This window comes from Macrobrachium rosenbergii, chromosome 14 (assembly GCF_040412425.1).
Source record: "Macrobrachium rosenbergii isolate ZJJX-2024 chromosome 14, ASM4041242v1, whole genome shotgun sequence".
Classification (NCBI taxonomy): Eukaryota; Metazoa; Arthropoda; class Malacostraca; order Decapoda; family Palaemonidae; genus Macrobrachium; species Macrobrachium rosenbergii.
In genome coordinates this window covers 7,852,803-7,868,944 of record NC_089754.1, presented here as the reverse complement: position 1 = coordinate 7,868,944, position 16,142 = coordinate 7,852,803, and the positions used below count along the sequence as shown (strand labels likewise).

Genomic DNA, 16,142 nt, shown 5'->3' with positions numbered 1-16,142 from the left:
GTAAGGGGTAGGAGCACTTATTATCTTTGAACGTGAGATATTCTCAAGGTAAAGTGAATTCATAATTAATTGGAAGAAACAACTATCATCTTTGGAAGCCGTAGTTGGAAAGATTGGAGGATTGTTGAGCTACCTCTCCTTTATGGAAGTGTGGATCTTGAAAATGCAATTTAAGATGAAAACTTGTAGTTGTTGAGAAGAATTGTTTGCTACCTATACGTGGATTACGAAGAACAGAAAGTATGAAGAATACGTTGAGATGAAGAACTGGGTTACCATATATGAAATATGAACTAGTGTGTTTTGAGACGGGTTGATTATGTGCGGAGAATAGACGAAAGTAGTTTCGTTGAAAAAATATAGTTGGGAGGCGTCGGAAGGATGGGAGGAAGACCTAGAGAGTGCTGGATAGACAGATGGTGTGGAAGAGGTATTAGAATAGAAGGTTCTTGTAATCGACAGAGTACATGAAATCTACTGGTAAATGCCGCAGTGTGTGCATAGCTTTAGCTCAGTACTGATGAACCGTTTGTGCAAATTAATGAAGCGTCAAATGCTGAAGGTGTTCATTCTAGACTGTATGCATACTCCTGATGCATAGATGTGTCAGTGACTGTGGTCTTGCGTTTTCTCTGGAGCCAACCCAAAGTGGGAGAAACAGGTTACTGCAGCCTGTAATTTTATACTTTTTTTTATGTTCCGTCTTTTCAAGTACTTTTTTTTACTTATATAAAATTCAATACACTAGTATCGGTTCACCTTAAACCTTTTATGTTTTTTTTAGTTTAATAACGAGTATATTCTCATACAAGGTTTTTTAACTGGCTGATATGCGTGCAGTGTGTTTTTGTGGAAGATCACTTATTTATATATGACATGTTTTCTGTCAAAAATAATGTTATCTATTTAATTTTCGGTGTCGTTGGCCATTGTAGTTTTGATGCTACACAGAGTAATATAACAAACCAATCGACCTATTCTATATACTCTATATTTAAAATAATTGGAAAAGTCATTATACAGTATTTTCGTCATTTTGTGCTTTCCAAGATGTTACGATTATTTCATTCGTGTGACACACTTACGCCATTTAAACAATCCACTTTAAACAGGTGCATAGATAGTGCGATACACGTTTCTCCTCATTGCAATTCAAGTAATTCCCCGCAACTCGTCTCCCGTCGTACCCTGTAGCAGACGACGGGCCGTTGCCACCTACCGGCATGGGCGACTCAACTTGAACGAACTTGTTCGTCGCCGGGAGAGGAGTACCTTTGCAGCAGCCTCGCACACACACATATTCGTCGGCATAAGTACCGAGAGCTTCCCTTTTGTTTGTTTAACTTAACTGTTAATTGATCGTTAAAGTTAAAACTGTGTATTAAATAACTGCTCAGTGATTTTAGGAGCCGGTGGTGAACATTGTTTTGGTTTGAGAGAATGAAGTTGCGTTCTCTTCCTGCTGTTTGAAAGTTTTTGTTCTAATTGGTGAAGCAGTCACGATAAATCAAGTTCGTTGGTCTAAAATACCACATAAGAGTACGAAAGGGTAAGACGAACAACGGCATTTCAGTGAAATTTGACATGAATGTCAACAAACACGCCCTATCGTCAAGTCTGACGCGCCACCAACAAGTGCTAGCAAGCAGTGTCTCCTCATAGACGTCACGCGAGTAAGCCAATGAGAAAGTGATTACGGGAAACGTCATTCATGGCTGAGCCAATGAACAGCATTGTGAAAATAACCTTTTATCTCACTAGACTACACAAAACAGCTGATCGTTGCGGCTTTCACCTACTCCCTGTCACGTTTCTAGTTGGTATAACCAGTGATTTGGTGGTTTAATTCCCTTCTGTGTGACGGCCTAATTTGGTTATTTGCCTGTTCCACTGAGCATCGTATAAGAGGTAAGTAACGCTACTTACGCTGTGCGTCTGACCGCTTTCGGTTGACGATGGTCGGCCGTCGGTCTAAGTTTAACGATGCCGCTATAAATTCAACTAGTATTTTACTAGACCCACATACACACTGGTTGCACTTCGAATACCGATTGTATTTCGTGTTTTAACATCAGCCGCCATCATTGATCATCTCAACATTTTCACTGCAATAGCGAGTGAGGTGGCAGGGGTACCTATCGTTCGGCGCTGCGCTAGTGAACTGCATATCGGGGTAAAGGTTTACTGAGTAACAATGAGTCTCTTTTGACGAAGTAGCAGAAGTGGAAACACTGAATGAAAAATGTTAATTATAAAACTGTGAAAAGTGTGACTCGACCAGAGTTCAATAAGATAACTATACGAGGAAAACATAAACACTGACGTGCTTTGGGAGATTCTTTCATTTATTATTATTATTTTAGAAGAGCGGTACGTATGTTGAGAATACAAAATGTTTGTCCTGTTACGTATGAAAAAAAAATATAGCAAAAATGTAACAAATGCATTTATGAAATGAGTTCAGAAAAAAATACCGCACCCTGTCATAAATACTATGAATTTATTCACACTCATTATATAGAGGGGACTTGAATGTATGTCGAAGCCATTTCTGCTTTTAATAGCTAACAAATGTGAAGGTGAGGCGGGCGTAATTTTTGTATAACTGGTATATTCAGCCAAGCTCGTTTAATTATACGTAACAAACAAACTTTTATATTGACTCTGAGATTATTTTTATTTTCTTCTATAAAGTCTGTGAGGTAACTTACTACATTTCAACAATACTCTTAATAGGTTATGTCAGTGTATCTTAATAAGGCTGCTAAATAACTTGAGTATTCTTCTCCTTGCATTTTAATACATTTTGATCTATTTATTAATTTATTTTTTTAATAAGTGGGATTTCTTCTTTTTGTATTTCCTTTTGCCTCGTCTTACTTCTTCCTAATGAACAACTTATTATTCTTTGGAAGCTTGAATTTCAAGTCAATGGCCCCTGTGGGTTTGTTCCATATGAATAGGTTTCATAAATTCTGCTTGTAATAGAATACTGTTAAAACTGTAAAATATTGTATATTTTCTCTAATAAAAGATAAAAAAAAAATAACAATAATATTAAGGCATGTTAAGTTTTATTAAATTAGTAAGGCAGGGTAAATATGTTATCTTTAAAAAGGCATGCTGGGTAATTTACTAATTTTAATGAGGAATGTTTCATAATATTGTAGCCCTCATAAGGCTTGAAAATATATTCAATAAAGTATTTCAAGACATTTATTTAAATTCCAGTGTATTGATCCAGGATCCTCAGTTTATTCAAGCAAAATATTTTTCAGATTTTCTAGAAAAACTAATGAGGACCTCTCTCTCTCTCTCTCTCTCTCTCTCTCTCTCTCTCTCTCTCTCTCTCTCTCTCTCTGGTTGTCTTTGTTTTCAGCGTGATTTTCAATAGAATGATGGAAGTCAGATTACGATTCCGTCATAAGTTTTCAAAATATGACCCATAATTTGCCATCGAAAATGGCTTATTTTTTTAAATTGTTGTTTGAAATCTTACTTTACCTATTTACTTTTCTGTTTCATTTTTATTCTGAATTTTAAAAGCAACACAATAAATTCCTTAGACTTGGTTTAAGTTTCGATATAAGAGTCAACCGAGAGACTGAGTGTTTCGAAATGTTTTCAAGTTTTGTTGGAAAACCAACCAAATGGTCAGGTTAAGCTGTCTCGCAGTTTTGAGTATTCGGAAAACTTGATGCACGATTACTTTAAATGGACTTAGGAGAAAATGTGATATCGTCGACGCTGACCAAGTTCCTCCTTTCTGCTGTGTCAGCTGACAGAAAGACAGAAACTGTAAATAAGCTGATCTAATCTGTTCATGCTGGTACACAACAGTTCAGGTTATCTGTCTTATCGCTGATAGGTAGGAATGTATGTATCATGTAATTTAGCCTACGATAATAACTCTACAACTACAATAGCATTGCTACTTGAATTTACCCAAGTAGCTTTACTCCTTTATTAATTTCAGTTTCTCCCTTGTGAATTTCTTATGATCTGTATTTTCTGTCAGTTGATTCCACCTATTATATAAGCGGATTTCATTACAGTTATAGTTGCATTGTAATTTTATCGATATGCATTGTAAATATTTTGATTTGTACGTTTGCTTTTCAAAGTTAGCACATCTCTCAGAGGATTTTAATTTATTTTTGGACAAATCTGATTATTCTTTAAACTATTAATAATAATAATAATAATAATAATAATAAAATAAAATGACAAATCTTGTGAAAGAAGCGCTTATCGGCTAGAACATTTTGAATAACTCAGTCAAGATAACGAGAAGTTCTTATTAAAGGGGTCATTGAAAAGGAACGTTCTACAATACATGTATTGATCGAACAGTACAGTCAGACACACATCTCTGCATATATATATATATATATATATATATATATATATATATATATATATATATATATATATATATATATATATATATATATATATATATATATATATATATATATATATATATATATATATATATATATATATATGCAGAGATTTTCAAAGTTCAGGGAAAATGTTTATAAACATCTTTATGTATATATATATATATAAATATATATATATATAAATATATATATATATATATATATATATATATATATATATATATATATATATATATATATATATATATATATATATATATATATATATATATATATATATATATATATATATATATATATATATATATATATGTGTATATATATATATTCAGAGATTTTTAAAGAATCAAGGGAAAGTATTTCAATTTTATTTATCTGTGTATTTAATGACAAATAATATTACCAAGAAAGACAAAAATCCATATGGTCTACTTTGGAATTTTTTTCATTACAAATTTCATTTGCTTAATTTACTTATGATATGTACAGTATATTCAACATTTCATCCTTTATCACTTTAGGCCGGTTAGTCCGAATATTATTTAAGATGGATATTGATTATTTTCTGTGATGCAAATTAAAGACTACTGTTATAAATGTAATGTAATTATTGTGCGCTGAACAATGTGTACAATTATAAATAAGAGCTATTTTAGTTGATTATTAAGTGCTGTGTATGAAAATCTGTAGGTTACTGGTACATGCAAGTATTCCCAAACATAATATTGTAGCCGAAGGATAATGTATTTTGTGCACTGAATATTTTAAATAAAAGAAAACAAAATTTTGATTACAGATTTAATAATCTCTTGATGAACAACAATTGCCTTTCAGTAGTAAATAAATGATAAAACTTCTTGCCAAGAAAAATATGTAGGAAATTTATATGAGAGACAAATTTGCTTAGAATTCTTCGAGTGATACCAACAGACATCCTTAGGTCTTAAAAACCACATTTCTATTTCACAAGCTGTTACTAATATTATTTCTGACATTTGTAGTGAATGAGTATCACATAATTTTGAAATAACACTTTTGAACCAGCTAAGTAAATTTATTGTCATTACCTAGTAAATACCTGGTTCTGATAATGTTCTTTACCCTTTTTCTGGTTCGATTTTTTCTTACTTGAATGCGTTCATATTTCTTTGATACCTTGAAATTAATGTATGTTGGAGTTTTTATTTTTTTATTATTATTATTATTATTATTATTATTATTATTATTATTATTATTATTATTATTAGTCGAAGATCAGTACTGCCGAGGTTAAAATATTCAAAAGACGATGATCAATAAGACTCCTTTCGTGTGTATTGAATTTTGTTGTATTGTATATCCTTGTGTTGTATATTAGGTTCCTGCACGATCTTTTGCAAAAAGCATCTGTCGCTTAGATTTTGCCTCCGTGATGACTGTAACGTCTTCGTGAGTATAAAGATTTAAATGTATGTATGACAGTAAATCAAGATTTAGTACACTAATAGGGGGTACTAGTTCATAATATTGTGTAGTTAACCGTCTACAGTGGATTTCATTTTAAAATATTTAATTTTTAATCGACAACAAACATTGTCTACTAGGCTTCTTTAGAAAACATTGAATTATTAATACCAGTTTTTATCAAATCTGTAACAAAAAAAAATTTCTCATCGATAATCAATTTTGTTTCGATATGTCCTATTGTTAACCCCTCTGGGTAAAGCCAAACTTTCCTTCCGTTTCTCCTCTTGTATCCGTCGACCTTGATTAGATGGTGGCTGGTAATAAAGTCACAGGAAAAAATGTCACAATTTTGGCTAGGAAAAAAAGTCACGGGAAAAAAGTCAATTTAATTTACGGTGGCCGGTAATAAAGTCACAAGGGAGAAATTCACAATATTTCTTGGGGTCATTATCTTTATGATATTTATAGCCTTTTCTTTATGTTTATACGGAAATCCCCAACAGGCTTGCACTAAATACGCCGCAAAGGTCGATACATACCGGGTTAAAAAAAAAAATCCCCAACGGGCTTTTACTAAACACGCCACAAAGGTGGATTTATACCGGGTTAAAAAAAAATCCCCAACGGGCTTGTACTAAACACGCCGCAAAGGTGGATTCACACCGGATAAAAAAATCCACAATGACCTTGTACTAAACACGCCGCAAAGATGAATACATACCGGGTTAAAAAAATCCCAATGGGCTTGTACTAAACACACATCAAAGGTGGATACATACCAGGTAAAAAAAAAAATCCCCAACGGGTTTGTACTAAACACGCTGCAAAGGTGGATTCATACCGGGTTTAAAAAAATCCCCAATGGGCATATACTAAACACACCACAAAGGTGGGTACATACTGGGATAAAAATAAATCCCCAACGGGCTTGTACTAAACATGCCGCAAAGGTGGCTACATGCCGGGTAAAAAAATTCCCTAATGGGCTTGTACTAAACACGCCGCAAAGGTGGATACATACTGGGTAAAAGAAAAAATCCCCAACGGGTTTGTACTAAACATGCCACAAAGGTGGATACATACAGGGTAAAAAAAAATCCTCAACGGGCTTGTACAAAACATGCCGCAAAGGCGGATATGTAGTGGGTAAAAAAAAATCCCCAACGGGCTTGTACTAAACACGCCACAAAGGCGGATACATACTGGGTAAAAAAAAAATCCCAATGGGCTTGTACTAAACATGCCGGAATGGCGGATACATACTGGGTAAAAAAAATCCCAACGGGCTTGTACTAAACACCGCAAAGGTGGATACATGCCGGGTTAAAAAATCACCAATGCACTTGTACTAAACACGCCGCAAAGATGAATACATACAGGTTAAACAAACTTCCCAACGGGCTTGTACTAAACACGCCACAAAGGTAAATACATACTGGTAAAAAAAAATTACCACCAGGCTTGTACTAAACATGCCACAAAGGTGAAAACATATGGGTTAAAAAAATCCCAGACAGGCTTGTACTAAACATGCCGCAAAGGTGGGTACATACTGGGTTAAAAAAAATCCCCAACAGGCTTGTACTAAACACGCCGCAAAGGTGGATACATACCGTGTTAAAAAAAAATCCCCAATGGTCTTGTACTAAATACACCACAAAGGTGGATACATACCGGGTTAAAAAAAATACCCAATGGGATTGTACTAAACATGCTGCAAAGGTGGATACATGGCGGGTAAAAAAAATCCCTAATAGGCTTGTACTAAACACACCGCAAAGGTGGATGCATACCGGGTTAAAAAAATCCCCAACGGGCTTGTACTAAACATGCCGCAAAGGTGGATACATACCGGGTAAAAAAAAATCCCCAACAGGCTTGTACTAAACACTCTGCAAAGGTGGGTACATACCGGGTATAAAAAATCCCCAGCGGGCTTGTACTAAACACGTCACAAAGGTGGATATATTCTGCGTAAAAAAAATCTCCAACGGGCTTGTACTAAACACGCGGCAAAGGTGACTACATACGGGTAAAAAAAATTCCCCAAAAGGCTTGTAATAAACATGCCACAAAGGTGAATACATAATGGTTAAAAAAAAATCCCCGACGAGCTAGTACTAAACATGCCGCAATGGTGGATACCCTATTAAAAAAATGCCCAACGGGCTTGTACTATGCACTAAACACACTGCAAAGGTGGATACATATGGTTAAAAAATTCCCCAACAGGCTTGTAGTAAAAACTAAACATGCCGGTAAAAATCCCCAACAGGCTTGTATTGAACACGCCTGCAAAGGCAGATACATACCAGGTAAAAAAGAATCCCCAACAAAGTTGTACTAAACACGCCACAAAAGTGGATACATACAGGGTATAAAAAAAATCCCCAGCGGGCTTGTACTAAACACGCTGCAAAAGTGAATACATACGGGTTAAAAAAAATCCCTAACGGGCTTGTACTGAACACGCCACAAAGGTGAATACATACCGGTAAAAAAATCCCCAGCGGGCTTGTACTAACATGCCGCAAAGGTGAATACATATGGGTTAAAAAAATTTCTGACGGGCTTGTACTAAACACGCTGCAAAGTTGGAAACATACTGGGTTAAAAAAATCACCAACGGGCTTGTACTAAACGCCGCAAAGGTGGATACATACTGGGTAAAAAAAATCCCCAATGGGCTTGTATTAAGCACGCCACAAAGATGGATACATACTGGGTTAAAAAAAATCCTCAATGGGCTTGTACTAAACATGCCGCTAAAGTGAATACATACGGGTTAAAAAAAATCCTCAATGGGCTTGTACTAAACATGCCGCTAAAGTGAATACATACGGGTTAAAAAAAATCCTCAATGGGCTTGTACTAAACATGCCGCTAAAGTGAATACTTGTACGGGTTAAAAACGCCTCAAAGTTGTACTAAAACTAAAGTACTGGGTTAAAAAAATCACCAACAGGCTTGTACTAAACATGCCGCTAAAGTGAATACATACGGGTTAAAAAAAATCCTCAATGGGCTTGTACTAAACATGCCGCTAAAGTGAATACATATGGGTTAAAAAAAATCCTCAATGGGCTTGTACTAAACATGCCGCTAAAGTGAATACATACGGGTTAAAAAAAAAACCCAGTGGGCTTGTACTAAACAAACCGCAAAGGTGAATAGCCTACATACGGATAAAAAAATCCCAGCGGGCTTTACTAAACTCGCTGCAAAGGTGAATACATACGGGTAAAAAAAAAATCCTCAGCGGGCTTGTACTAAACTCGCTGCAAAGGTGAATACATACGGGTTAAAAAAAATCCCTGACGAGCTTGTACTGAACATGCCGCAAAGGTGGATACATACCGGGTTAAAAAAAATCCCCAACGGGCTTGTACTAAACATGCCGCATACAGTAGGTGAATATATACTGGGTAAAAAAAAATCCCCAACGGGCTTGTACTAAACGCCGCAAAAGTGGATACATACTGGGTAAAAAAAATGTCCAACGGGCTTGTACTAAACACGCCGCAAAGGTGGATACATACCGGGTTAAAACCCTTGGGGGTCACTGTTTAGAGAAGATAAATTGTGTCCTTTTTTCCTGTGAGTTTTTTTTCTGACTTTCTACCTGAAAACTTAGTTCATTCAGCAACTTCTTTTAAATGAAACCTTAGCTGTTATCTACCTAGCATTGTTACACAAAAAGAGATCGGACTATTGCAACAACTTCATTTAAGGAAAATCGTATTCAGCACTGACAGTTAAAAAGGAAAGCCATACTGATTCGACAGCTGATGCGAATGCATCGATAAAACCGTTCCAACACAACAGCAACTTCTGAATAAATGTTAAATATTCAGTAACTGGATACACCACATTTCTCGAACAACGTACTTATTCAAGTACTTTCCAACAACTGTATTTGAAAAATTGTACTTTAGTAATTATTAAATTTATTCAACGACGAGTTAGAGCAGTTCTTTTTTAAGTATAACTTAGTTTGTCATTATTAAAATATCTTTTATTAGAGAAAATATATATAATATTTCACATTTTTAACAGTACTACAATCAGAAATTAATCAAAGTTAACTTAACTTTACCAAAAACAAATATAATTTTACCGTACCATTCGGGTTGACAAATATATCATGTACATTTTAAAAATAATCTATGTATTTCAATGTTAATATTTTTCTATAGTTACCCATATAAGATTTTATCTGTACATATCTATTTTTTTTATACTTGATTTTATAAATCGTCTAATACTATCGTTTTCTTTTATTCCTGCTTTGTTGGCTAACCAAATCACAACAACATAGTCACAAATCAAAATTACAGCAGTGTTCCTGTTCTTTTTTGATTGTGCTTCAAAACCCAGTTTTAAAATTTTCAATAAACATTTTGTCTTGATGTGGCACAATTCATTTAACAAATCACAAAACCAACTAAGCAGTTTCTTGTTACACTGACAGAAATAAGTTAAATGCATCACATTTTCTGGCTCTTTGCAGTTTTCACACAGTTTGTTATTTGATATTTTCATCATATACAATCTATCTTTTGTGGCCAGAATTTCATGAATCTGTCAACTATGTGGAAAGTAATATAACCTACCTAAAGATTGGGAGAAAATGACAAAATATACGAAAAATATAAGGCAAATTCGAGCTAGAATTTTTAAGAGTGAAATCTTTATTAGGTAGTGACTTGAAATTGTGATACTTCATAAAGAAATGATCTTTTAGCTACGGAATTACTCTGGACCAATATTGAAGATACTTTAGCCTGGTCTCTCTTATTTTCATGCCAGTTTTTAATTATATATATATATATATATATATATATATATATATATATTTATAATATATATATATATATATATATATATATATATATATATATATATATATATATATATATATATATATATATATATATATATATATATATATATATGTGTGTGTGTGTGTGTGTGTGTGTGTGTGTGTGTGTGTGTGTGTGTGTGTGTGTGTGTGTGTGTGTGTAAGCAAACATGTTTTGAGTGAACAGTAATTTTGTTTGTTAGGAACAAGGATTTTTTAAATTTTATAATCGACATACATTATTTACAGTATTTCTTTACAATGAAATTAGCATGACTTGCTTCTACTAAATATAAATTACAGTACTTATAATGAATTAAATTCTTCCAAAACAAATCTCAAATGGTTCGTAATCTTATTAGCATTAAAAAAATTTAATTTTACATAATTTTTGTATTGCATGCACTTCATTCTTACACGGTATTTTATATTTTCAGGCAACAAATTTGTGTTCTGCATGACCACATAGTTGTAATATAGATTTAGTTTACTTTCATGAAATATGCTGAAGTTCACCCAGATCGTTAGTATCCTTAGCTTGTAGGCATAACTCGAGTATTAAGGTAATTTCGAAGATGCTACTCATTTACTGTACTATGTTAAAGTTCGTATAATTTTATAAGGGTATTCAGGGTTTTTGAAAGTAGAGTAACCTTTCCATTATCAGCAGATTGTCTAAAACTTTTTCTCTACGATTTTAGTTGGAAAAGCACATTGCCACAAACAAATGGATCTCCCGAACAGGAAGAGCATCCCAGTTACTCCTACAATCATCCTGAAACTATTGAATTAGGGATGACCGATTGTTTATTAAACTTTCATGACGTAATCTGTTCTAATACCAGTAGAAAAGTCGCCTCAACAGCGCGTCTAATCTTGGCCACGGTGTAATCCCCTGCGACCCTCTATTTCCCAGGAGTTGCGGCCCAAAGTGAGGTCAATGAGCGTTGTTCTTTATTCTCAAAAGCCCTTAAATTATTAATCGTTCAGTTCTCGATTTTAGTCCAAAAACAGACGAATTATCAATAAAACCGACAACTGCACTTTTATCTTCCCAATCCGTATTTCAAAGTCAGCGTCACAGACGATTGTTTGTGGCTAACTTTCTTCCTCCAAAACCAGAACCAGAATACGTGTATTTGCCGATTTCTGCTTACACACACCTACAGATACGAGTATATGTATGCATTAAATTTATAACTGTATTTAATAGTTTTTTTTTCTCGATACGTATAAATTTCGATGGAATTAATCCGAGGTTCGATTCTGGCGACCACTCGTCGAACAGGAAACGCGGAGTTCGGCCTTTGCAGTATGTTGCGGATAGTCATGTACCATTTCGATAGTTCTTACAACGCTTTCTCAAATGATACGAAATGGATAGTTTTCGTTTTTTTCTTTTTCAGACCCTTTTGTGTTTGAATGATGTGTCTTTTCTCTACGCACAAGAATAAAAACAAAGAAAGGCTACTCGACCCGTGCAGGAACTAGATTAGAATAATAGCTTTTGTTACCAGTGACATAAAGCACAAACTAGATTAGAATAATAGCTTTTTCTACTGTTGTCATAAAGCACAAACTAAATTAGAATAATAGCTTTTGCTACTGTTGTCATAAAGCACAAACTGGCCGGACTTGCCCTCTTAATACTGTTAATATGAGAAATGAGGAAGGATAACAGTCCCTGTGCTGCATCTATATAAGACTGTTTTGCACTCTTAATCGATATGAACATGGCTTCGACGAGGCAACCGCCGGAAATAACACCCTTAACGTTCGGGCCTGTTAATAGACAGTGGTATTTTGAAAGATGTAAAGATTTTTATATACTGTATATCCTTCCATGTAAGTATGTTTAAAGAAAAAAAAAACAATGTTATTTGATATTTGAAAGACGTTATAAAACTACCATGGAATGAGAATTAACAAGATTGAGAGTGGAGGGAAATAACGTGGGTTATATATGGGCTGGCAGTAGGAACTTCCTGTTTCAGTCATGTTTCGTTCTTGTCTGCTCTCGACCCTCATCTTCACACTTTTGTCCTGGTTGTGCATAGCAGTATTGTTTGTGTGGTAGACACGCTGGTAGGGTAATCGTAGTTGAAATTATTATTGAATTGATATGCCGTTCATGTTGACAGCTCGTTTAATTCATACCGAACTGGCTAAAGAAAGAAGGTAAGAACACATGGTAAAATTTTTATACTGTAATACAAGCCCCTTGGGCATGTTAAGCGTTTAAACACGCGAAAATTTTAGATATATCGAGAACCGAAAATTTGCATATCGAGAATTGAAAATTTGCAATAGAGTCCATTATCTATCCCTTGATATAAAAAAATAAAGCCGAGAACCGGTAACTAAATTTCAAAAATACATCCATAACATTATTATTTTTTATTTTATTTCTACAGTGGTATTTACTGAATTTTTAGACATTGCACCCCTTTTGCTCACTAGCTCAGTTGGACAAGTTAGTGAGTACTCGAATATTTTCTTGTCTGTCTTTCGGTATTTGTTAATTCGGTTCTAGGTATTTTGACTCCCAGAACATTGCCCCCGGTAATTTCACTCCCGGTAAACTGAAATCCGGTTTCGTTAACACCCGGTAATTTGATACCCATAATAAACAAATAACCTGTTTAGAAAGCATATTTTTTGAAACAGCTTAAGGCAATTACCTAATTTAGGAAATGGAAATGACATGATTTGATTGTTTCGTAAATTGTAGCCTTAGTTTACATACTTTTTTTTATTCAAGTATATAACTAACTTTTAGCAGTTGCATCTGAACTCCTGGCGGTTTAAAGATAATAAGAAAGCATTCATCCCAAAGGCATCCGAAACATAAACGATTTTTTGAAAGCAGTCATCCCAACGGCATCCCAAACAGAAAAGATAGTAAAGCAAAGCATTCATCCCAAAGGCATCCCAGACATAAACGATAATAAGAAAGCATTCATCCCAAAGGCATCCCAGACATAAACGATAATAAGAAAGCATTCATCCCAAAGGCATCCCAGACATAAACGATAATAAGAAATCATTCATCTCAAAGGCATCCCAGACAAACGATTTTTAGAAAACATTTATCCCAAAGTCATCCCAGACGTAAACGATAATGAGAAAGCATTCATCCCAAAGGCATCCCAGACATAACGATATTAAGAAAGCATTCATCCCAGAGGCATCCCAGACGTAAATGATAATAAGAAAGCATTCATCCCAAAGGCATCCCAGACATAAACGATATTAAGAAAGCATTCATCCCAGAGGCATCCCAGACATAAATGATAATAAGAAAGCATTCATCCCAAAGGCATCCCAGACATAAACGATATTAAGAAAGCATTCATCCCAGAGGCATCCCAGACATAAACGATAATGAGAAAGCATTCATCCCAAAGGCATCCCAGACATACGCGATAATAAGAAAGCGTCCATCTCAAAGTCATCCCAGTCATAAACGATAGACATGTCATTTGGATAAAAGAAACTACTGTTATGAGTTAGAAAAATTATCTTGTGCTAAAACGGAAAAATATATAGAAATTTGTCATTAGTACATACTTATGTAAAAACTGAGGCCAGGGAGTTTGTGCGCAGATAGATTCATGAAACATCATGGACAAAGAAAGGGGTCAGTATGTTAACAATAAAAGAGATCTCAAAATGTGGTCAGTGCGGTGAAACAGGATATAATTGCATAATTTTTTCTTATGCAGTGAATATGAAGCCGCTGTAAAGTGGTTTGATTCGTTGTTAAAATAATGTACATTGTATAAATTCTGGCAATTACTTATATGTTACAGAGCAGCAAAATTTGTTACAGTTAGAAACACTGCTGTTGCATTAATCACAAGTTACTTACATTGTCTATGGATATGTTCCAAACACGGATGGTTGCCTGGATAATACTATGTATGTTTCGAAAAGGAAACTTGAAGTACAAAGAGATTTCATAGATATCTCTTTGATATTCACAAATAAATATTTGAAATTATTGTTATGAAACAGTTTCATATTTCATGCTTTTGTATCATGAGAAAGTTATATAAAGTACACATCTCAATGTATTTATTTTTTCTTAATAAAATTGAAATATTCCAAGCACACGAAAAAGATTTAAACAAAATATACTGATAATGAGAAACAGTAGTGAAATTAAAAACAGTAGTGAAATTTATTGATTGGTAAAAAGAGAAACAGAAATTTTCCTTTCATAGAACAGTGTTTTTTGCAGTGTCGATATGACAGAGATATAAGATACGACTTAAAAAATACAGTCTTCTTATAATGTATACCACAAAAACGCGCCAGTCTTTAGTAGCTACTGGTGCCTGTCGTGATATTATTTTGAAGGTAACAATAGGTTTGCCTGATTAGTGTGCTTGTGGAAAGGAGTGTTCAAAGTCGTGCGATGCGTTGACAAATAACTTTGCTGTTGGGGTGTCTGCATAATTAAACCAACCAATCAGGCAGTTACTTAAAGAAAAGTTAATGACGGATTTTTTTCCAAGAAGCGGTTTTAAAAACCCAAATCTCGAAAAAGAATCATAAAAACAAGCGCAGCTGGCCTTCGTTCCGGAAATATTTTACTCTTCGTGAACAGTTTACACGAACAAAGATTTGTTAATGGTTGAGTCTTAACAGGGGAAACCGTCAGTCACCTCAGGCATTACTTGAGTTCGTTGCAGCGTCCCTTCGGCCCCTAGCTGCCACCCCTTTCATTCCTTTTACTGCACCTCCATTAATGTTCTCTTTCTTCCATCTTGCTATCCGCCCTCTTCTAACAATTGTTTCATTGTGCAACTACGAGGTTTTCCTACTGTTACACCTTTCAGACCTTTTCAATGTCATTTTCCCTTTCAGCGCTGAATGACCTTGGTCCCAGCGCTAGGCCTTTGGCCTAAATTCCGTATTCCATTCCATTCCATTAGCAGGGGGAAAAAGTTGTTTTCTGCCAGATATAAAAATTAGATTTTGAGTAACAGTTTTATTGATGAGTAGTGGTAAAGTCGCAGTTACGATTGCAACGACAAACGATGCCAGCTAGGATAGTGAGACAAATACTACTACCACCGTTGTTACTGCAACTACAATGACGGTGTAGATTTCGCGCTAGCATACCCTCAACTGCGTTAGTTTTGTAAGTTATTCACTTACACGCTTGACTGATTGACTGAGTAGGAACGCTTTCTTATGCTGAATTCTCCTCTTGATATCGACGCAGGGAGGTAGTGCAATTGCCTTACCCAGGGATGCCATTATAGTGACGAAAGATGGTTCAAGATGATAGCTTTTGAGGATTTCCTGTGATAAGGCTTTCAGTCTTTAGATCCTGGTTCAGTACAGTAAAAGCATTCGTGTATGTACAGCAGATCCATAAAGGATACACACACTTCTCTGTCTGTCTCTTAATATATATA

The 16,142-nt window shown here is 34.7% G+C and overlaps 1 protein-coding gene and 1 long non-coding RNA gene across 3 annotated transcripts in view; one reads left to right on the top strand and one right to left on the bottom strand.

The window, feature by feature from the left end:
- The window catches only part of LOC136845709 (uncharacterized), a 257,178-nt gene that overhangs the window by 24,397 nt on the left and 216,639 nt on the right, over nt 1-16,142 (bottom strand). The gene's annotated exons all lie outside the window — the stretch shown is intronic.
- LOC136845708 (uncharacterized) overlaps nt 1,293-16,142 on the top strand; it is a 191,271-nt gene continuing 176,421 nt past the window's right edge. The window contains exon 1 of one of the 2 annotated variants that reach the window (XM_067115875.1): nt 1,293-1,908. The gene's annotated coding sequence lies outside the window, so the exon portion shown is untranslated. The remainder of the gene's footprint in view (nt 1,909-16,142) is intronic. The other variant, XM_067115878.1, reaches the window with a different exon arrangement.